General features: G+C 42.7%; 1 protein-coding gene and 1 non-coding gene across 5 annotated transcripts in view; one reads left to right on the top strand and one right to left on the bottom strand.

Moving 5' to 3' along the window:
* Positions 1–757: 757 nt before the first annotated feature.
* Positions 758–861, bottom strand: LOC123460406. Its single transcript, XR_006636971.1, has one exon. It is a non-coding gene; the product is annotated as a U6 spliceosomal RNA (small nuclear RNA).
* A 3,888-nt stretch (positions 862–4,749) lies between these two features.
* Tanc1 (tetratricopeptide repeat, ankyrin repeat and coiled-coil containing 1) overlaps positions 4,750–22,904 on the top strand; it is a 255,800-nt gene continuing 237,645 nt past the window's right edge. For 3 of the 4 annotated variants that reach the window (XM_012952495.2, XM_045146816.1, XM_045146818.1), the window contains exon 1: positions 5,669–5,774. The gene's annotated coding sequence lies outside the window, so the exon portion shown is untranslated. Of the gene's footprint in view, positions 4,850–5,668; positions 5,775–22,904 lie in introns of those variants that run through there. The other variant, XM_045146817.1, reaches the window with a different exon arrangement.

Below are 22,904 nucleotides of genomic sequence, written 5' to 3'. Positions count from 1 at the left end.
GCTACTGTTTGAGACATGAACTACCAATTACCCCTAGAGGAGAACTAGATTGGAGAACTAGATTGGGATTATTATTTAGGACTGAATCATCTTAAAGTGATTCTTCTTCAGAGTGAAAGTGTGGGCATTCTAGACTATTCTGATCAAATCCTTAGAGTGTTACTCTAACCAGCATGGTTCCAGGATAGGAGAAGTATCTTGTCTAGTCATTAGAAATCAACTTTTATGGAATATTTTATAAGTTACTAATTGGTTTTTAAAAACCTTATCTCATTTAATCTTCTAATAGACATGGGAGGCAGGATTCTGTGCTCTGCTCCTGGTTACAGAGACTAAGAAGTGGGCTGAAAAAGACTGAATTTCCAGTACTCAGAAACAGAACACCAGCCAGAACCATAGCCTGTATATTATGACTCCAATTGTGGTGTCTTTTCCTGTAAAGTCTGATGAAAATAGGGACATTCCCAAGGAAGAGATTATTAAAATGTATCCTTTATCCTCAAAGTTAATAGACCATTTTTTTTTTATTGTGAGAGATAGAGAGAGAATGAATTGGCATGCTAGAGCCTCCAGTCACTGCAACTGTGTGTCTGGCTTATGTGGGACATGGAGAGTTAAACATGAGTCCTTGGGCTTCACAGGCAAGCACCTTAACCACTAACCATCTCTCCAGCCCTAGACCATTATTTTTTAAGTTATCATAACCAGATTCAACATTCTTTTTTCAAACTGGAATTAGGTATTTAATGTCTTTTTTAAAAATATAGAACACTTCACAAATTTGTGTGTCATCCTTGCACAGGGCCCATACTAATCTCTGTATGGTTCCAATTTTAGTATATGTGCTGCCAAAGCAAGCACCAGATTCAACATTTTTCAGTGATTGTATTATCTTACTTTTCCTGAAAAGAGAAAATTCCTGTTTCCCTCTTTAGACCATCTTACAAACAGAAGATTCAAGTAAATATTAGCTGGGAGTGGTGGTCCATGTCTGTAATCCATTGGGAAGGCTGAGGCAGGAGGATTTTGAGTTTAAGCCTACAGAGTGAGACCTTGTCGCAAACACCAGCAACAATAAAGCTGTTAGTCACATTGTATGCCACTTAAAGTAGACTCTCCTGGGACTTCAATTAGTCCCATATTCTTACAAGGAAATCTGAACCTCTGAATCTATGGTCCTCTTCCCTCCCTCAGCACATTTCCTATTGACTTAAATAAATCACTGTCTCCCCCATGGCGGATGAGTTCCTCCAGCAGTAGTAGGCCATGCACTAGACCTGCAGGGGTTTATATGTCCCGTGACTCCTTCAATTTAACAGGCTGACTAGCTGAGCACAGCAATGACTTTCCATCTCCCTGGATGGATGTATGCTGTTAGCCCACATCTGACCATGGTGCTGGCACACGCACGTGACCACGGATCGTTGCACATGCAGGGACTGTACAGGGGTACTTAATTTCATTGCTTTTCCCAACTGATTTCTAAATACACCCAATTTATTTTATTATTCCTTATGTTGTTAAATTTTTCCTTCTTCAAAATGGGAAAAAATAGAGTAAAGCATCTTGTAACATGAAAAGGCCCGCCAAGGAAGGAGAAAAGTGTTTGTGTGCTTAAGTCTGGGTTTCTCACCTTGCCTTATTATTAATTTTTTAAGTCTTGTCTTGAATTTTGTATTTAATTTTTAAACATTTCACTTCTTCCTATATGTTTTATACATCACATACCATAAAAAGCACTGGCTACGATCCCAACTTAGGCTTGATTTAAAATAGAAGTATTTAGGAATTTGAGTAAGGCCAAGGCTATCCTAACACTCACAAAGTACATTCTTTTCTCACGCCTTTCTCAGTCTATTGCCTTGGGCAGCAAATTGTAAAATAACCAGTTATTATTTGTTGTTTTCCATTCTGTTGAGAAATGCCACCACTGCTGGCAACCTGATGAGAAATTTAAAAATGAAATCTATGTGTGTTTGGGGAATGTCTGTGACATATAAAATTCATGTGATCTACAGTTCTATCTTATTTTTTTCCCAGCTATTATCAACAGATATGTAACATAAGAGTTTTTAATATTTATTCATTAGAGGGGGAGCGGAGAATATGGGCACACCAGCGCCTCTAGCTACTGCAAATGAACTCCAAATGCATGCGCCACCATGTGCATCTAGCTTATGTGGGTTCTGGGAAGTCGAACCTAGGCCCTTAAGCTTCACAGGCAAGTGCCTTAACTGCTAAGCCATCCCTCCAGCCCTAAAAGAGTTTTTAGAAAACTGCATAGATTGAGCAGAGAAACCCCAAGAAAAGCAAGTGGTGATTCTTGCTCCTCCTCTCCCTAAAAGTACAAAAAACCCCAGCAACTAACTAGAAGCATCTTTTACTGCTTAAGAAAAGAGGGGATTCTAAAAAAGCACTAAAATTCATCGTTTGAACCCGTGCTCAGCTAAGAAGGTGCTTAGAGAATGTTAAAGTTGTCTCACAGAACTGAGCTTCCTACAAGACCCCCTTTTTATTTCACCCATGAATTTTTTTTACTCTATATTTTGGCCTTGACTTTTCTAAAATGTATCATTTTCACTCACAACCTAAGGCAGTTTTGAGAACCTTAGTACAATGTATTGTAGTAATAGCTGTTTAGAGCTGGCAATCAGATTGTGCTTAATAACATATGTAGTTTGGATTATATAAACACTGCAGGAAGAAGGGGAGACAGGGCCCTTCTCTGTACACATTTCAGATTGCCAGCTCTCTGCCTGTTTAGGATGTTAAGCCCTCCTAACCAGGCAGTGATGAGGTGACTTCTTTAGTGACTAGTCACTTCTGAAACTATAAAAACAAACTTTTTTGAGTAAAAAGAAAGATGATGCTGGAAATCAACATACTCATTTTATGTGATTTCCTATTTGTAACTTAGCCAGTTTTGAAGGTAGCGGGGAAGAAATTTTTTGGTTGCCTTCAAAGTCCAATTAAAGCAATTTCATTAAAATTTGGGAATGTGGCTGAGAAGAGGCAAAAGAATGGTATACATTATGAATTTAATTTATCACATATTTCACCCATTTTAAAGAAATCTGGAGCAGACAACTGTCCTAATTATTTCTTTTGGGCTGTTTCTCTTATATCTTAGTTTTTCAGAGTAGACTACTGAGGTTTTGTCTTTTGTTTGGGTCATTCTGTCGTTATGGTTGCTTTCTGACTTTATCCTCTGTTGTTGAAAGACTGGTAAATTTTACACATTCAAGAGGCGTTAATGGAACATTATGGAATTAATGGGATATTTTTCAACAACAGGACAACAGTTCAGAATGGAGAAAGAAGTAAAAAAAAAAAAAACTTTCCTGGCTTACTGTCTTTCTCTTGGATATCCATATCCTGCTTTGTTTGAGAAAGACTTCGGTGGTGCTGATACTTTCACACGTTAAGTATCGACATACCAGCCATCTTTTATTTATGATAGAGACATTGAATGTTTTTTTCTTCTTCTCTCTTTTTACAGGAACTTTAAATATGGATACCGTTCCTGCTGGTATCTTTATATTGGGAAGCTCGGCATTAGGTTGAAGCTTTTATAGGGAAACTTGTTTAAAACACAGTTGTCTTTAAAGGCGGGTTTGCCACAGCAAAGGTTAGGGGTTGCCAATAAATCCATTTATAGCAACTTCTGTATTCTCTGCTGCAGGCACACAGATGGGGCAGCCTGTGCACAGTCTTGCTCTATCTAGTTCATCCTTCTGCAAGGAAAGCTGGTCCACCGGGTTTTAGTGATGGAATGGGCCCAACATCCCATGCTAAATTGGCTGCCTGGATTCGGGGAGGTTCTGGAGAACCAAGGACTCCCAGATGCCTAGCTCATACTCTAGCTTTTGCTCTGCTGAGGAATAACAAAACATTTTAGGAACTAGGGAGTTTAATTTACTGCCACCAGCAGGACATAATAATAGCATCTTTGTCTGTGCTCCTTCTCCATGTCTCCCTCCTCCCAACAAGGAAGCTGGTGGACTTAGCCTAGAGAGCACCGCCAGTAGGGGTGAGTCCACAGACCCCCTCCCCCCCCCACTCCAGGGATGCCTGGGCAATCGCTGGTCCTTGAGCGATGCTAATTCACTTTGCGGAAAGAAAAGAATGCAGCTGGCGAGAATGCATTTTTATCCTTTGCATCTCTTAGCTCATCCTGGCCCCAGAAAGTGAGCATGAGTGTTTGCGTCTAGTTCAGCGAGGGGAAGAAAACCCAACAAGGCCACACAAGCCATCCCGAGGCATCCACGGAAACTTCGGCTTGGCTAATTGCTCCCATATGTCCTCCTCGGATGCTTTCTGAACGCGAAGAAGGCGCAAGGCCGGGTCACTTTATTGATTTGAAAGAGGCTGCAAAAGGAGGGTTGGTGGGGGGGGGGGTGGATGAAAAGAAGCCTATGAATCATCCCGCCCGGCCTAGCGCCCCCCGCTCCCCCAGGGGACCAGCCTTCTCCTGGGAAGCCAGGGGCCCGCCCGCCGGGACCGGGCTCGGGGAGGAGGAGCCGGGAGGGGAGTTCGCGCGCCTCGCCGCGCCCGGGCGGCTCTCCGGAGCGGCCGCGGCTCGCGGCGGGGAGGGGCGCGGCCGGGCGGGCGCGCGAGAGGAAGGTGCCTTCGGGAACACGCGCGAGGGCGGGGATTGGCGCTGCCAATGAGGCCCGGGTGTGGGCCGAGCGAGCCAGGGGGACGGGCCGCCGAGCCTGTGGCAAGCTGCGGGCAGCCGAGCGTCGGGAGCCGGTGCCGAGGCAGCCGCGGAGCGCCGAGCCGGCCGCGCCAGGAGGCCGGGCCCTGGGGGTGGGGAAGCACGCCGCCCGGCTGGAAACTTTCCCGGCAGGTAACTCCCGGGCTCCGCCGCGAACCTCGGGCGCGGGGCCGGCTGCCCGCGGAGGGGCTGCGGCGTGGGGCCGAGGTCCCGGCGGGGGAGCGAGCCTGGGTGATGGGGAGCGTGGCAAGGCGTGTGGGAAAGTTTTCGGAGCGGCCCCTCGTCCGCAGGGCGCCCTCGGGAGCTTTCCGGGGATAGGCACAGACATGTTGGGCGCTCCCGGCCTTGATCTCGGCGCCGCTGGGGAGGCGGTGCAGGCCGGCCCGAGCCGGTCACCGCGGAGCCGGGGTTGGGGACACCGGGACCACGCGGGCACGCCGGAGTTTTCCACACCACCTCCGGCCGGCTCGTCCCCTAGCCCACCTCCTCGGGAACCTCTCGGGCTTAGCAGGGACCCGGGCTGCGCCTGGTACCGGGGCGTAGGCGGCGGGGACGGGGGCGAGGCTCGCCTGGCACCGCGGGGTCGCGGGTGTCGCGCTGCGCGGGGCGCGAAGTTGGAGCGAACTTCAGCCGGGGAAGATGGCATTGCCCACGCCCACGGGCCAGGGCATTACTGCCCGGAGCATTGCGGTTAGCTTATGCCCGCTCTTGCCTTGGCTCGGGGCTGGGTGGGGGGGTGAGTTGGGAAGAGACCTTGAGGGTTTTTTCTTGGAATGAGGGAAGCCGGGAAAGAGTGTGAGTGCCCTTAATCTTGCATTCAGAGCGGTTACTTTTGGGGGTGGTATCATGAGGACCCGGCTTCTTCCTGGAGGACTATGGGGTGCAGGGCATGCTCCCCCCCCCGCTTGGCGCGGCTGCTTTCCGGCACGGCTGGTGTGGAAGGAAGCCCTAGGCATTGTGTGGCAGGTTTGCACACTGAAAGGTCCCTGGACTGGCGTTCTGCAAACTTACTTGACTTATTGTTAAAGGCTCCGGGAGGAAATGCGGCGGTGGCCAGGTAGAAGGGATCGGGCGGCCCGGGGGCGGGGGACGCGGGGCTCAGTGACGGTCCTCTCCCAGCCGCCTCGGCTCACTCTTGGCAGCCGCAGATCGCTGTGCTTCCCGAGGGGGGCTCGTCTCCGTAGCCCTGATACCACCCCGAGTCAACTCCGGGAGGTGAGGAGGGTGCCTTCGTCTTGAACTTGACCCCAGCAGTGGCGTCCCGGCGGGTGACAAGGATCGCTGACGCACAAGGAAGCTCCTGGCTCTGAATCTTTGAGAAGAGGGCTCAGGACGGAGGTCGCGAACTCGGGCAATGCCAGGCGCACCGGATCACCGAAGTTAATGTGGGGGGTGGGGAAGGGAAGGAGCAACCTGGTTAGCTTGGCAGATGGTTGGTTTTTCTTTGTGGTGGAAATAAACGAAGTCTGCTTTCCTCAGATCCGCTACTCTCTCCCTCTCTCCTCCTTTCTCTCCCTCCCCCCCCCCCACCTTCCTGGGTCATCTTTATTTCTGCCAGGCTGGCACTCCGGGGGAGGGGAAGCAGAAGAAAGCTCTTGTGTAGCTTCTCTGGCCTGCCTGGAAGTATTTCAGATCAGCTATGAGGAAGAAAGAGTCTTGGATTTTAACAGCTGCTGCTTGATTGTTTGGGCATGAAAGTATTTATGGGAGCCTGAGAATTGGTCATGATCGTAGTGTTCTTGCTGTTTTTCTCATCTGAGCTGCGTAGAGAGCGCACAGGGATCTTTCCTACAGTAAACCAGCTCTGAAAAGTTTGTGTTTACAAGAATGTCAGACAAAAAACCATCATAGGGTGATCCTGGTGGTTTTACAAAGAAAAACATGGCGAGTAAAGGAAATTGGCATGGGACTTTGCTCAGGACCTCTCAGAGAGTTGTTCTTATTAACTGCCAAGTGAATGAGTGCTCTCCAGGCATTGGACAGTAAAGGATGGGAAACAGGGTCATGGATTTTGAAGGAGGCAGGAACGTCCAGAAATAAATTAGGTCACATTTCATGGCCCTGTCTTATAGTTCTGGTGCCACAGACTCAACTTTTGTTGGAACTTGGAAGTATTGAGTTTCCTGCTTTCTTGGTTTAACCACCAGAATGTCTAAATTATCATAATTCATGTTCATCGTGTAGCTGAAACATAACAGATTCATAGTCAGCCCTTTTTCTGCTCCTGTAACAGCCACAGGAACATTTTGTCTCTTTAACCACACACAGTTTATTTGATGCTATAGTGAGTTTTTAATACTGGGTGATTGAGGGGGCAATTTTAAAGACAATGGAATTGCTTTGACTAAATTGTCCATTTTTAGGCATGGATTGCTGATTAATTCTTTATCTTCTGAGAACATTAAAAGCTATGTCTCCTGGGTAGTAGAGCTGTAATCCATATTGTGAGGACTGCCAGCATAGCTGGAGGTTCATGTTATGTCTATGTTTCCAATAGATATTTCTAACCCAGTTGTTTTGCTTTTCTTAGGTTAAGAGTAGCTGAGAAAAAGAGTAGAGCAGAGAGTTTCACAGTCAGAAAAATGGCTTTATGAGCTTGCCTAATATGCATGTGGCCTTGGGTTCAATCCCCTAGCAGAGTAAGGGTGGAGGGAGAGGGAAGGAGGGGGAAGAAGCGAGAAAGACTATTTTTATTATGGAAATTTTAACTTGTAACTTACAGGAATAAAAAAAAAATGCATGCTCAAAAACAAAACGTGTGCCCATGCTCACATACAATGGCTATTTATTTGCGTTAGTCCCTAACATGGCTTTGTTTTGAACTGTCTTTTACATCTATATTTCATTGGTGGTAAAATTGTGCCCCACTTCTAATTTACAAACCTTTCTGGATTTTGTTTTTGTCACCTTTATCCCTACAGTTGGATTATCTTGCAACCCTAAAGTCCTGTTGCTGTCCAAGAGTTTGGGAATTGTAGGGCTGCTGTTGCCTGTGTGGTAGTATTAGAACAGAACAACAGGGCTTAGAAAGGGCTTATTATATATTTCATCCCTGAGTTCTCAGTTGAGGAAACCAAGACCCAGGAAGTTTGATCAGTTTTCCAACTGTCATCTGTGAATCATAGATTTGAACTTGAGCCTAGCAGATCTCCTGATTCTTCCCCATTCTTCCTCCATACCTCTCTGTATTCATACAGTTTACCTGTGAATTGGCTAAAACCTGACAAACAGACTCATGTGAGCATGTGGCAGTTTCTCCTAGTACTTCATTTGTGGGTTATTTTGGTTTCAGAACCTTCAGGTTAACATCTATGCTTTGATGTGCAGGATTAAAAACAGTTCACTAATAATGATAATAAAACTTTCTCCCTAGGAGACTTTCAGAAAGTCACATACCTCCAACTAATCATTTGTTTATTTTTAACTTCTTTTATTAAGTAGGCTTCAGGGTCTAACATGATTTATAATCCAGATGTGTAGCCCAGAGAACATTCTTAAGGAGAGCTCTGCGTAAATCTACTCATTTTTTAAGTAAGAAAGGAACATACCATTTGCCTTTCATCTTCATGTCTCCAGCCTAATTATAAAGCCTGGATGAGTATGTCTATCTTGGGGCGGTTGGCTCTTTCTATTGATGACTGGCTAACTTGATTTTGCAGCACCTTGCATGTTGAGGAAAGCCCTCCATTTGCTATACTATAGGTGGTAGAGAAGTCTTAGATTGTAGGTGATCCATTTTCACTCTTTGTTCATTGTGTCAAACTTGTCTGTTTAGTGTAGTAAGACCCCAGTTTGGAAGCTGATTAGGATTTTCTTTGTATTTTTGGAAGTGCTGGGAGTCAAATTGAAGGCTTTATATGTGCTAAACACATGCTGTCCCAATGAGTAGCACTCCATGACCCTTGGATATTAACAGGTTCAAAAATGAAGTTATACCCTGCTTTGAAAATACAAAAAAAAAAAAAAAAAAAGTCTAAATGTGAAGTTACACGCTAAGTTCAAACATAAAAATGCACAAAACATAAAAATGTTTGTGCAATTTGTCAATGTAAACCTTTTACATATTGACTTATGTGTGTTTATTTTTATGACAGGGTCTTACTTTATGGCCCAATCTGCCTCAGACTGGAGCTCTTTCTTCCTCAGCCTCCTGAGGGTGGGGATTACAGGTGTGTGTCACAGTGTCTGGATTCATATTCAGTTTTTAAATTTATTCTCAGAGAATTTTTTTGAAAATATTAAAAAATGTGGCTTAACCTTCTAGAGGGGATGTAACAGTACTCAGTCATTTATTTGTTGACTGACTGGCATTTCCAAATGGGAAGAACTTTTTGTGAAGCAGTATTTGTTAGCAAAGTTCAAAGACTCTTATAAATTTACTAAAAGGGGACAGGAGCAGCTAGCAGCCAAGAGGAAGGCTTTTTTTTTTTTATTTCCCAGGGTAGAGTCTTACTCTAACTCAGGCTGATCTAGAACTCTTTCTATGTAGTCCCAGGCTGGCCTTGAACTCACAGCAATCCTCCTATTTCTGCCTCCCAAGTGCTGGGACTAAGGAGTTTGCCACCATGCCTGGCTGGTTGTAGGTCTTTTAAGCCAGAGGAATGGTCTTAATGAAGACTTTCAGAAGACATTTTCTATGATGGAAAGAAGTTCTGATTTGCTGGGCTTTGTTGCTGGTGAGGGTTGTTCTTTTAGAAGGAGTGTTGTCTTAAGAGCTCTTGCAGCTCATATGTATGTGTGTGTGTGGTCACAGAGAATGCGCTGGAAAGAAGTATCCCATAGGTAAGAATGTCAAGGGTAAGTAAAGTGTTGCAGAGAGAAACGAGTCCATGGATTTCAACACAGATTTTGCAATTAATATTAGGGAATTTATTAGATTAAAAATCTCCCAGCTATAGTTGTCATAGATGGAACCCGGGGTGCTCAGCCATCTGGCTTACAACACCAGTGACTCGCACCCTAACCTGCCCTACCCAGCACACCAAGGGTTACATACTTGTGGTGAAGAGTAGCTCTTCTCTTTTGTGGTTGGGGATTGGGAAGACTTGAAGCAAGGGTTGACTGTGACCTTTTCACCTGAAGGTCATAATGTTGCAAAATGCAACTCTACATTACTTACACTTTTGAATGTGCATGAACAAGATCACGCATAGGAAGGGGCGTTAGGGGTATTTGCATGGTTTAGAGTACAGTGTATGCATATGTGATATATATATATATATATATATATATATATATATATATATATATTTTCCCATCACAGGTCATACTTTCATTCCCTCTGCTCATGCTTTGGCCCTGTTTTTTTTTTTTTGTTTTGAGAACCCATTTTCTTTTATTTCTTTTCCTTTATTTTTATTTTGAGAGAGAGAGAATTGGCACATCAGGACCTCAGCCAGTGCAATTGAACTCCAGATGCTTGTGCCACCTAGTGGGCATGTGAAACCTTGTGTTTGCCTCACCTTTGTGTGTCTGGCTTACATTGGAATCTGAAGAGTTGAACTTGGATCCTTAGGCTTTGCAGGCAAGTGCCTTAACTACTAAGCCATCACACCAGTCCTTTTGACTCTGTTTTGTTGGCTGGGTAGTAAGTCCATTGCATATGTTACCATCACTTATTTAACAGTCCAATTTGTTTAGGTATGTTTGGAAAGAAATCTCTCTTAGATTATTTAAGCCCTTTAACTCAGATGGGATGCCCCCATCATTAAATCACTATGACCCAGCAAAGTGTTGACTCCTGGCAATGCCAAAACTTCAGAAGTGTAGTGCCAATCTGGGAAAATCATGAAGAAACCCACATTGGCCTGGTGCCAGCCACAGAAGAGTTCTAGTTTGCAGTGCCTGTTAGGCCCACAAAATGGAAATGTGGGGGACAGTGTTCCACAGAGGAGATTATTGTAGATGGAAGGTGGTAGGGAGTTGGTAAACAAAAAGAGTCAGCCAGCACAGTATATATTCCCATGAGTAATATTACTCATTATGACAACATACCAATATGCCAAAGATATGAACATTCTTAGTGTCTTTGGGATGCACACCTCTGTAGTCTTGAGTGCACAGTGTTGCCCACATCCAGCATGGCTTTGCATTGCTGCAAACACAGGCATTCACATCAGGGGCTATTGAATTACTTCTGACAACTTGGAGCTGGTCATTATTCCCATGTAGCCTATAACATGCCCTCTTGCTGCCAGACTTTGTGCTAAATCACTTGAGATTAGTGACATCAATTATTAATGTTTATTGAGTGCTTGCTGATGAGAACCTACATGTGTGAATGAAGAAGTCTGTAGGTATAAAATTTCTTTCTTCGCTTGTCCCACATACATAGGGATTGTGTCAGTTGTCTGCATAGCAACATCATTGGTCCTTTCTGGCTTCCCTTGCTCCTTGTAAGCTAAGCACTGTTGATTTGCCTGGGGTATGGAATTTGGAGCTAGCTTCTGCTGCATGATTCTTCTTCCTAGGCCTAACTTATTTGAGGCTCTTGCAGTGACATGATCCATTGGGAGGTCCTTGCTAAGTAAACTTGCCACATGACTTCCCATCATAATTTTGCTTTTAATTGCCTACTGACCATGTACTTGTGGGTAAACTGAGCATTCCTCTGCCATGGGGAGTGAATCTTCACTAAGCTAAGACAAGTTCAGTAAAACCACACCTGTGGTCAATGACTGACTCATGAGTAGCTATGTAACACTTATTGAGTCTTGCCATATCAGGAACTTTATATAGTCAGCACAAGGAAACAAGTCACAGATTGAAAAGGCTGAAGGCACTGAAAGCCACAGTGACTTCTTAGCTGCTGAGTTAACCAACCCCAGAACCACCATGACTCTCAGAGAAAACATTTTTATTGTTGTTTGAGACTGTGAATGCCAAGGTGAAGTGTAATAGATAAGATCAGCCAACATAGGAGGGAAGAAAACATTAGAACTTGATCTGGAAAACCAAGGCTTTATTAATAGTTAAATGTGGGCGGACACTGGGTGCTGTATCTGACAGATTCCTGTTAATGAGGTTTTTGAGGGTCTGCTTACAACCTGATAGAGTTGACGGTGGTACTCCCATTCTTAGTCTTGCCTTGGAAGAGCTTTATCCATTTAAATCGATTAACTAGCTTTTTAAGATTTATTTTTATTAATTTATTAGTGTGTGTGGGGATAATAGGAGAATGGGCATGCCAGGGCCTGTAGCCACTGCAAACAAACTCTAGACACATGTGCCGCTATGTGCACTTGGCTTACGTGGGACCTGGAGAATTGAACCTAGGTCCTTAGGCTTCTCAGGCATGTGCCTTAACCACTAAGCCATCTCTCCAGCCCAGATTAGCTAGTTTTAATTAAATGGATCCCCACAAAATGGGCAAGTAGCTTAAAAAGATTCTTGCAAAGAAAGTATAGAATAATGATACACTGCTAATAATAAACTGTTAGAATATATGTGTCATATGTATTTAATAAAACTTACATAACAAAATATCTTAAAGTGGTTAAGAAATGAAGTTTGACAAATTAACACAAAAATTGTATATGAATTTATACTGTTAATAAGAATAAACTAAAACTACTGCTTAAATCTTATCCTATAAAAATTTTTAATGAATTTTATTTCATTATAAACATTCAATTCATAACTCTAGTATTTTCATTATTCACAATTAGATAGAAAGTAGATATGTTTGGATTATATTTTTAATTTTTTATGCATAGGTCTGCATGACCCAAATGTTTTTGAGACCATCATATAAGTTACATACGGTCAGGGTGACAGTAGGGGAAGCTCTTTGGGATGATGGTATAAAAAACATTGCACAAGCCAGGTATGGTGGCGCACACCTTTAATTCCAGCACTTGGGAGGCAGAAGTAGGAGGATTGCCATGAGTTCAAGGCCACCCTGAGATGACAGAGTTAATTCCAGGTCAGTCTGGACTAGAGTGAGACCCTACCTCGAAAAACAAAACAAAACAAAACAAAACAAAACAAAACAAAACAAAACAAAACAAAACCATTGCACAAACCTAGGCCAGTGCAGTGAATTCAAAGAAGACTCCTCCCCTTTTTTTGTGATGTAACACAAAAGGCCTGATGGGTGAAATGTATGAGATTTTTTTGTTGCTGTTTTTGTCTCACAAAGGGCCTCCAGTGGCCCATGCTAGCCTCAAACACACTGAGTATTCAAGGCTAGCCTTGAACTCCTGATCCTCCTGCCTCTTCCTCCTGAGTGAAAGGATTTATAGGCATGAGTATCCATACCTGGCTGGGATGCAGGAAGAGCTCAATGCCTGTGCTTAAATAGCTGTCTGAAATTATCCCTAAGCAAAATCATGGGAGGTATCCTCCATGACAATGGCAGTATTGGCTGGAGCTTCTGGTTGGGCAAGATGGACTTCGGCACTGTTTAGCTGGCATTCTGAAAGGCTTGATGAGGGTTGAGGAGCTGTTGGCTTTGAAATGGAGCTGTCTGTGCTGTTACAGTGGAAAACAGCTCTCTAGAGTGTTGAGGGTCAAATGGCAGAATGTATATGAAGGTCTGAACATCATCAATTGTCTTCTATAGACAGGGGAGATACAAAATTTCATCATTTCTTTGTGGTGGTTTCTACCTCATATTTCTTTGTTAGTCATTTTTGTTTTCTCTTGAGTATATTTCCATGAACTTTTAGAGCACTGGCTATCCTAAATAGAATGAGATATAGTTTTTCTCTGAAGATCTACAGATACTAGTTGAAGGTTACATAAAACACTTAGCTGTAGAGTGCATACAGTGTGTGATTAGGTGAATCTTTTGGGATCCAGTTGGTTAAGTATCCAAAGACCCATTTATACAAAGAATGCCTCTGAGGTAAATTGTGGGAAACACTTAAGTAGTATCTGAGAGACTCTGAATGAGTTTTGAGTGGTGTTTTTTACTTTTTAATATTTTCTTTCAAAGTTAGCTTACAGAGTAACAGGTTTCCTTGTGGCATTTTCACACATGCTTAGTTTTGGATGATCTCCACTCCTCCAGTCTCCTGACCCCACTCTACCCTTTGATCCCCAACATTCCACTTTCCAATTCATGTGCTCTGTTGTCTTCTTCCCTTCCCTTCTCTTAAGGGCTGCCTTCTGCAGTCTACTGGACCTTTTTCTCTTTTTTCTTTCTTTCTGATTTAAATTATTAATTAATTTATTTGCAAGCAGAGAGAGATAAAAGAGAGACAGACAGAGAATGGGCATGCCATGGTTTCTTCCAGCTGCTGCAAACAGACTCTGGATACATGTGCCACTTGGTACATCTGGATTTATATGGGTACTGGGAAATCAAACCTGGGTTGTTAGGCTTTGTAGGCAAGTGCTTTAACTGCTGAGCCATCTCTCCAACCCTCGTGCACCTTTTTTGCTAGTTTGTGGCCTTTACCCACATTTACTGACACCTAGATAAACATATTCACATTTACAAGTTAGTATCTGAATATGACAACATACATTATTTGACTTTCTGAGCCTAGGTTATCATAAATTATATTATCTTCCAGTTATATCTATTTTTATGCAAATCTCATGTTATTTTTCTTTATAGATGAATAAAATTTTGTTGTGTACATATGCCACTCCTTCATTATCTAGTCATCTATTAATAGATGTCTAGCTGACTCCATTTCCATGCTGTTGTGAATAGAGTAGCAGCCAACCTGGATGTGAAGTACCTGGACAGTAGGAAGTAGACTCCTTTGGTTATGCCCATGAATAGTATGTAGCAGTAGTTCCACTTTTAGGTTTTTGATTTAAAAATTATTTATTTATTAGAAAGAGGGAGAGGGGGAGAGAGGAGTGTGAGAGAGAGACATGGACATGGAGGGAGGGAGTCAGGGAGGGAAGGAAGGAAGGAGGTAGATTCAGAGAGAATGGGAGTGCCAGGGCCTTTAGCCACAATGCAAATGAATGCTACTCTGTGCATCTGGATTTCATTGAATACTGGGGAATCAAATTTGGGTCCTTAAGCTTTGCAGGCAAGTACCTCAATGTCTAAGCCATCTCTCCAGCCTTCCTTTTAGTTTTTTTTTTTGGGGGGGGCGGGGGGTTGTGCCAGGGCTTCCAGCTACTGCAAACGAACTCCAGATGTGTGCGCCGTCTTGTGCATCTGGCTAACATGGGTTCTGGGGAATTGAGCCTGGAACTGGGGTCCTTAGGCTTCACAGGCAAGCACCCAACCATCTCTCCAGCCCCTCCTTTTAGTTCTTTTTGAAAAGCATTCTCACTGACTTCCATGGTGGTTCTACTAGTTTAAACTTCTACCAAGAATGGATAAGGGTTCCTCTTTTCTCACATCTTTGTTAGCATTTGTTATCATTTGTATTCTTGATGATAGTTGTTCAGAATGGTGTGAGAGTGAATCTCAAAGTAGTTTTACTTTGTATTTCTCTGATGGCTAGGGATGTTGAACACTTAAAAAAAATATTTATTGGTCATTTGTACTTCTGAGAACTCTTTGTTTAGTTCATTGCCCCATTGATTGATTGACAGGTTTTTTTTAAAAAAGATTTTTAATTTATATTTATATTTATTTATTAGAGACAGAGAGAGGGAGAGGGAGAGAGAGAAAGAGAGAGAGAGAGAATGGACACACCAAGGCTTCTAGCCACTGCAAACGAACTCCAGACACATGTGCATCATGCACATCTGGCTTACATGGGACCTAGAGAATCAAACCAGGGTCCTTAGGCTTTGTAGACATGCGCCTTAACCACTAAGCCATCTCTCCAGCCCTGACGAGGGTTTTTTTTTTTAGTGTTTAGTTTATTCAGTTTATTATATATTCTAGATATTAACCCCTCATCTAAAGTATAGCTGACAAAGATTACCTCCCATTCTGTTCACTCTGCTTATTTCCTGAACTGTTAGGGCTATATTCAGAAATTTCTTGCCTTCAACTCCATTCCGAAGTGTTTCCTCTAACAAGTTTCAGTGTTTCTGGTTTCTTTTTTTGTTTGGGGGGGGGGCGCATGTTCATGTGTGTGTGCCTGTGAGCATGCCACAGCAAGCATGTGGAGGTCGGAGTATAATTTTGGTTGTGTTAGCTCTTGTCTTCCACCTCTTTTGAGGTAGCGTCGTCTGTCATTGTTCATCACTGTCTTCACTGGTTTGCAGGTTTCTGGCAGATGGTTCTGTTTCCACCTCTCTTCTTGCTGTAGGTGTGCTGGGATTACAGGTGCCCACTACACTGCCCAGATTGCCATGCTTGTGCAGCAATCTATCTAGCCCTATTTTTGTTTTAAAATTAGTATCTTTGATCCAGCTTGAATTAATCTTTGTGTAGGGTGAGAGATACAGATCTATTTTCATTGTTCTGCACAGGGATCTCTATTTTTGTCACCACTATTTACTGAAAAGGCTATTGAAATTGCCCCCCCCCCACCACAAGTTTTAGATATGGTATCTGTAGCATCCTGTCTTTTACACTATGGCTTTGTAGTATATTTTGAGGTCTGGTAACATGATACCTCTGGCTACATTCTTTCTAGTTAGAATTGGTTTGGCTATCTGTGGTCTTTGGTGTTTCCACATTTTAGATTGTCTTGTCTAATTATGTCTTTGGAGGTAGATTGGTCTTCTTTTGAAATATCTCAACATAGTATTGAAAGTGAAAAGTAAGTGTGATATGGGAACTTGTATTAGTTTAAAATTATTCTTAGCTGGGCATGGTGGCAGATGCTTTTAGTCCTAGCACTTGGGAGGCAGAGACAGGAGAATTGCTGTGAGTTCAAGGCCAGCCTGGGACTACATAGGTGAATTCCATGTTAGCCTAGACTAGAGAGAGAGACCTTACCTTGAAAAACAAAAACAAACAAACAAAAAACCCCCAAATAACTCCCTCCCGAAATTATTGTCTTGTTAGTTAAAAGAAAATGGGATAGGGATAAGTGAAATTTAACTTCATTGAGTGCATGTCTGCAGTGGAATTTCATGTTGTGAAGACTTACAAATTAAAACATGTTAACTTGGACTAAACATAATTATAGATGCAAAAGACACAAAACCAGTAGGTAGCTCTTACATTGCAAAGCAGCAGTTTTGAATTTTTGATACAAGGTCTAGCTTTGTAGTTCAGGCTGGTCTGAAACTCATCATCCACTTTCTTCAGCCTCCCTAGTGCTGGGCTTCCAGGCATGTACCAGCATATCCTGGCTACCTTGTTGGAGGTTCTTAAGTTTTGCACATGATTCAACTACGTAAATAAGTAATTCCCCAAGTGAGGTCCATGGGAAACTTATTTTCAGAAAGTCAGTACATGTTATATAGGGAAAATAGTTCTGTAGTCTAATAAATGGGAAATTTTGGATTAAACAAAGTAAACCAGGCTTTTGTTTTTTTAAAGAACAAGACTTTTGCACACTCAGATCTAATATTCCTAATATCTTAGAAGGAAAATAAAGCATGTTATTTTTTAAATTCATGGAATTGTACAGTATGTTGTAAAGAATATTTTGGCCACAGAACCATGACTGTTGAGTTATTTAATTTGTGAAATATTTTCAAGCAAATCCAAAGTATCATGTAATTTTACTTTACAAACTTTACTATGCATTTGTAACTAAGGGCTTAAAGAAGTTAATCACTACCTCATTATCATATCAATTTAGCAGTAATTTCCCAATATTATCATACTGTCCCACAAATGCTATTTGTTGGCATTTTTGATTTTTGGCACCAAGAATCAATCAAAGTTCACATATTGCACTGTGTGGTGGTGGTGTTAAAAATTTTTTTTAATGTAGAAAATACTATCCTTCCCCCCATTTTTAGCAAAGAGCTTATAGATTATCTTATATTCTGAATTTGTTTTGTTTCTTTCTTTCTGGTGTTGTTTACCTCTTCCCTTTGTCCCTTATATTTTCTAGAAGCTGGAGATGAGTTTTAAGAGCAGGATTAGATTCCAGTTAAAAGTTTTGTATGGTTTTCTTCAAAAATAGATTGTGTTTGCTTCTTTGGTGTGATTTAGATTCAGTAATTCTTAAGGAGTAGCTTTTTTGAAGATAAAGAAATAAGTGAAGAATTTGTTTAGAAGTTAGTTTTAATTTAAGGGATGCAAGTTGAATTAATTCCAGGTCTGATGGAACGGTATTGTGAATAGCTGACCTCTTTAAGTGGATAGGTTTACAGTATATTGTACCTTAAGACTGTAAACCATATGTCTCTTGAGTAAAGTGGCTTGGGTGTTAAACATATGTGGTGGTTGAATTTTATTCCAAATGATAGGGTAAGCTGAGCTGTCATGATAAAATTCCATTGTATAAATCTTTTTTTTAAACACAATAACTTAGGAATGTGCATTAATTTTGCCTCTGCTAGATACATTTTTTTTTTTGGTGGGGGTTAGGCAAATGTGATTGTATACGTGTTGTGAGTGTGGGTGTGCACATGCTATGGCATACATATGGAAATCAGTGGACAACATTGGGGGTGTTGGTCCTTACCCACCAGCTTTATTTTTATTTTTGTTTATTTATTTATTTTTTTACTTATTTGAGAGCAACAGATAGAGAAAGAGGCAGAGAGAGAGAGAGAGTGGGCGCATCAGGGCCTCCAGTCACTGCAAATGCATAAGCCCTTGTGCATCTGGCTTACATGGGTACTGGAGAATTGAGCCTTGAATTGGGGTCCTTAGGCTTCACAGACAAGCGCTTAACCACTAAGCCATCTCTCCAGCCCCCCACCAGCTTTTTTTAGAGGCAGGGTCTCTCTTATTTTCACCACTGAATTGAGTTTCCAGAAGATTCTTCTGTCTGTGCCTCCCTTACCACCATGGGTGCACTGGGATTGCAGACGCTAGCGTTTTCCATGGATGCTGGGGTTTGAACTCAATTATTCCCCTTTGCATGGAAGGTGCTGCATCCACTGAGCCATCTCCCAGCCCCTGGAGAGAGTTATAATTAATGCTTCCCTGATAAATGCTTAGGCCAATCTAAGACTTAAATTTGAGGACTCTCTAGAGGTGGTGATTTGATATGTACATGGTCTTAGAAACTCAGAACTTCATGTAAAAGTTGCCATCATTGCTGACTTTGTTAACTTTATGCTGTGTAAGCTTTTACTTTTTTTTTTTTCTCTGTAGTCTTACAAGTGCTTGTTGTGTGTCTGGGGCAAAAATAACCTTAAAGTAAGTTTATGTGTGTTAATGAAGAATAACTTATAATGATAAAATAGCTTTACTACTGAGTGGCAAGTACCTAAGCCTTTCCCAGCACATTCTTATATTTAATCTCTTAGCTGGCAAGGCGTGCTGCTTTATACATGAAAACTTGACTGTTAGGAATAGTAACGTGTGTTGGACAGAACAGGAACTTTAAAACTACCATGCAAATCTCCCCTCCCCCTCGTTTATTCTTTTAAGGAGTAGCATCTTGCTATGATGCTCAAGCTGGCCTTGATCTCCTGGGTTGAAGTACTCAAGTGATCCTCGCGCCTTAGCATCCTGAGTGCTACCACTACGGGTATGTGCCCCCATGCCCATCTCCCTTTTTGGAGGTGAAGAGGTTAAATTCCAGGCCTTGCCCATACTAGGCAAGTGCTCTATTGGTAAGCTGTGCCCCCAACCGTAAGATGGTGAGCTTTAAAGCCAGAACCTTGGTTTTATGTGTAGCTCTGGCAAATGGATTTGACCTGTGTGTGTGTCTATAAAATGAGGTTAGTAATTCTTGTTTCTTGGAGTTTGTGCCAAGACCAAAGGCGAGATCCTATAACTGCTTACCATCGGACTTGGCCCATAGATCCTTGAGCCTCTTTTCCTGTCTCCTCCTCTTACTGTGCTTTAAATTCAATTTGATGGATCAGTTGTTGGATGGATTTTATTCTGAGTGTTTTAAAAATTCTTAATGGGTTACAGAAGATCAAATAAGCACTTGGTTTCAAGGTTGTCTGTATAGGTGTTTGGTTGCTTATATTAAAACAATTAGATAATACAAAATACAGAATATTTTGAGCTGATATCTAGCACAAGGTAGGTGATTTATAGAAGAGAAGGTGTTGGTGAATCAAAAGGGCGTTTTATCATTGGCACAAGAATATTGCTAATAGGCTGTCTGGTTTTTATGAAAATTGATGTTTAAAACGCCTGTTTACTTACTGAAATGGCAGTGGCTCAGGGTTTGGAAGTGTTTTGCTTGAGTGTAGTTTAGAACAGTAAACTTTGTTTTATTTAAATAGAGCATTTCTGTGTACTACACTCAAGCCATGCATGTATGTTTATTTATGAACAGGGTGCTTGCCAGCCAAGAGGGTAGGCTTCCCTAGAAAGGTGCCAAAGTGGGGGTGAGGGATCCTCTGTGCCAACTTTGTGCCTTGCTAGACCCATATGTGCCTGGGGATTAGCTTGGTAACCCAGCTTTTGCTCAGGTTGTGCAATGCCCTGGGATTGATTTCCAGCCTTTAAAGAAGCAATGCAGGACAAACCCAAGGCATGCATGAGGGTGGAATGAACTTAGTCTCTTTTGAACAAGACACCAAGGAATGGCTTGGAGGCTGAGCTCATGCTCTTTGCATGGGTGTGCTGAGAAGTGTTCTCTTCTATCGGTTGTCTCCAGGTCTTGTGGCACTTAACTTCATATCTGACTTGTACAAGTGCTCAATCAGACAAGGACTTAACCCTGCTTCCTGCCTCGATAGCATCATTTCTCTGAAAACAAACTGAATTCTCTAAGGACACTAAGGTGTAGCTTACACTTGAGTTTTTTACACTTTCCCCCTATTATTATGAATAATTTTGTTGGCTTTTCCCTTCTGAAGTACTTTGTTTAGGCAAGAGGAACCCTTTCAACCCTCCAGCTTCACATAGCAAACATGGAGCCAGAGGGACTAAAGTATCACATGTACCCCTGTGACATGGACATAGAAAGACAGTGACTGAGTTCTGAGCTCACAGGCACAGGCCCTTTTTGCTCCCTTCATTAGGAACAGCCTTGGCTAGCTCAACAAATAGAGTGCCTGTGAGTTTCCAGAGATCTGATTTTTCCACGGAGGTGTTAACTGACAGATTAGAAACTATTTTCATTTGTTTAAGGGTGATGGAAGCTGGGCATTGATTTTTCCAACAAATACTTCCTTCCTTCCTTCCTTCCTTCCTTCCTTCCTTCCTTCCTTCCTTCCTTCCTTCCTTCCTTCCTTCCTTCCTTCCTTCCTTCCTTCCTTCCTTCCTTCCTTCCTTCCTTCCTTCCTTCCAGAGCGACAGACAGAGAGAGAAAGACAGATAGAGGAGAGAGAGAGAATGGCGCACCAGGGCTTCCAGCCTCTGCAAACGAACTCCAGACGCGTGCGCCCCCTTGTGCATCTGGCTAACGTGGGACCTGGGGAACCGAGCCTTGAACCGGGGTCCTTAGGCTTCACAGGCAAGCGCCTAACTGCTAAGCCATCTCTCCAGCCCACCAACAAATACTTCTTGAGGACTGTCATGGTGCCTGTCAGAGTTTGAGGCCCAGCCATGTGTGTCAGCCTGAGAAAAATGCACACCCAGACTAGAGGAGGTGTCTGGGAGACTGTACAGGAGGAGGGAGGAAGAGGAGCTGGCTCTGGGGCTGATGTCAGGGAGAGAGAGAGGAGGTGAAACTGTAGAGGACTTTGACAGGGGTGCTTTGCAGGAGGGTGCCTACTGGTGGGAGCACAGTGAGCAGAAGCTGGGAGGCATGAAAATAGAAGTCATGCTTGGGGGTTCATTACTAGAACAGACGGTGCCTGGTATTTGGGTACAGTGTCAGGAAGGAGCAAGCCAGATTGCAAAGGCCTAGGATGCCAGGCTAAGAAGCGTGGACTTGATCCCATGAGCAAGTGATAGCTGTCAGAGGTCTTTTAGCTGGAAGGTGATGTAATCAAATCTGTGTGTTGGAGCAAAGCCTTGGCAGTGGTGGTGTGGATGAGAGGAAATTGGCATGGGGACAGATGGGTGGCAGGGCTCTCAGGACTTTTGATGTAGCACCAGCGATAGATGATAGATGATGGCCAAGATTGAGTTGGGGGGAGAGAACTATACCAGCTGAGTACTTCGTAGTGTGCATTTAAGACACGTCAGCTGACAGAACTGTCACAAAAGACTTCACAAGGTGCGGCCATTATCCTTGTTTCGCAGTGAGGGAAATGGGCTTAAGGTAACCTGGGTCAGGTAGACTTTGTCACCATACTTTTTTTTTTTTTTTAAGAGAGACACACACACAGACAGAGAAAGGGAGGGGCGAGAAAGAGAATTGGTGCATTAGGGCCTCAGTCACCGCAGTGAAACTCTAGATCCTTGTGCCACCTAGTGGGTATGTGCGACCTTGTACTTGCCTTACCTTTGTCTGGCTAATGTGAGATTTGGAGAGTAAAACATGGGTTGATAGGCTTTACAGGCAAGCACTTCACTGCTAAGCCATCTCTCCAGCCCTCACTGTGCTTTTGAACAGGGTGTAAACACAATTTCAACAAGTTGAGTTCAAGATCTGCTTCATTTCTAATAGTGGTTCAAGGACTGTGCAGCAAAAGAATCCTGAAAAATCTCACTGAGGAGCGCAGTCAGTGGAAATGGGGGTGAGGCAGAGTGCAACCCGATTGGGAATAGGACCAGGATGAAATATGTTCACACACTAAGATTCTCAATCAAAATATGCCCAACAAGTCTTCAAATACTGCAGAACTTGGCAGGTCAGGGAAAATCTTCTTTCTGGAACTTTTGATAGGTTCTTAAACAATATGACATTGATCTCTAGTTTATAATAAAAAAGCAAAATAGCACATAAGAAAATTATTTTTAGAATCTTTGTATTAAATTTTGCGAAGGATGCTTTTTAGTTATTTGGATTAACATTAAAAGGTGGCAAGCCTTCAAAATTTGTATTCTTTATTCCTTTTTAGAAGACCTTTGGGATGTTAGATTCTGATTTTTCTTATTTATAGAAAAGGGATTGGAGGAGCTTTGGAATCCTGGGAATAAGTGATTGAGGTACCATAATCTGGGACTGTTTGCCCAGGAATAGCTAAGTTTATAATTGGTTCAAAAGTCATAGACAAACTGGAGATGTAGCTCAATGGCAGAGCACTTGTTTGTCTAACATGCCTAACATGTTAATCATGTGTGGCATGTTTAATATGATTTCCCAGCAAATCAGGAAAAAAAATAAGTTCAATCTGCTTCCCTGTATCCCCCCTCCCCAAGTCACCAAAAGGTACTCTACTCTGA

Source organism: Jaculus jaculus, chromosome 4 (assembly GCF_020740685.1).
Source record: "Jaculus jaculus isolate mJacJac1 chromosome 4, mJacJac1.mat.Y.cur, whole genome shotgun sequence".
Classification (NCBI taxonomy): Eukaryota; Metazoa; Chordata; class Mammalia; order Rodentia; family Dipodidae; genus Jaculus; species Jaculus jaculus.
This window is presented reverse-complemented; position numbering and strand designations above follow the sequence as displayed.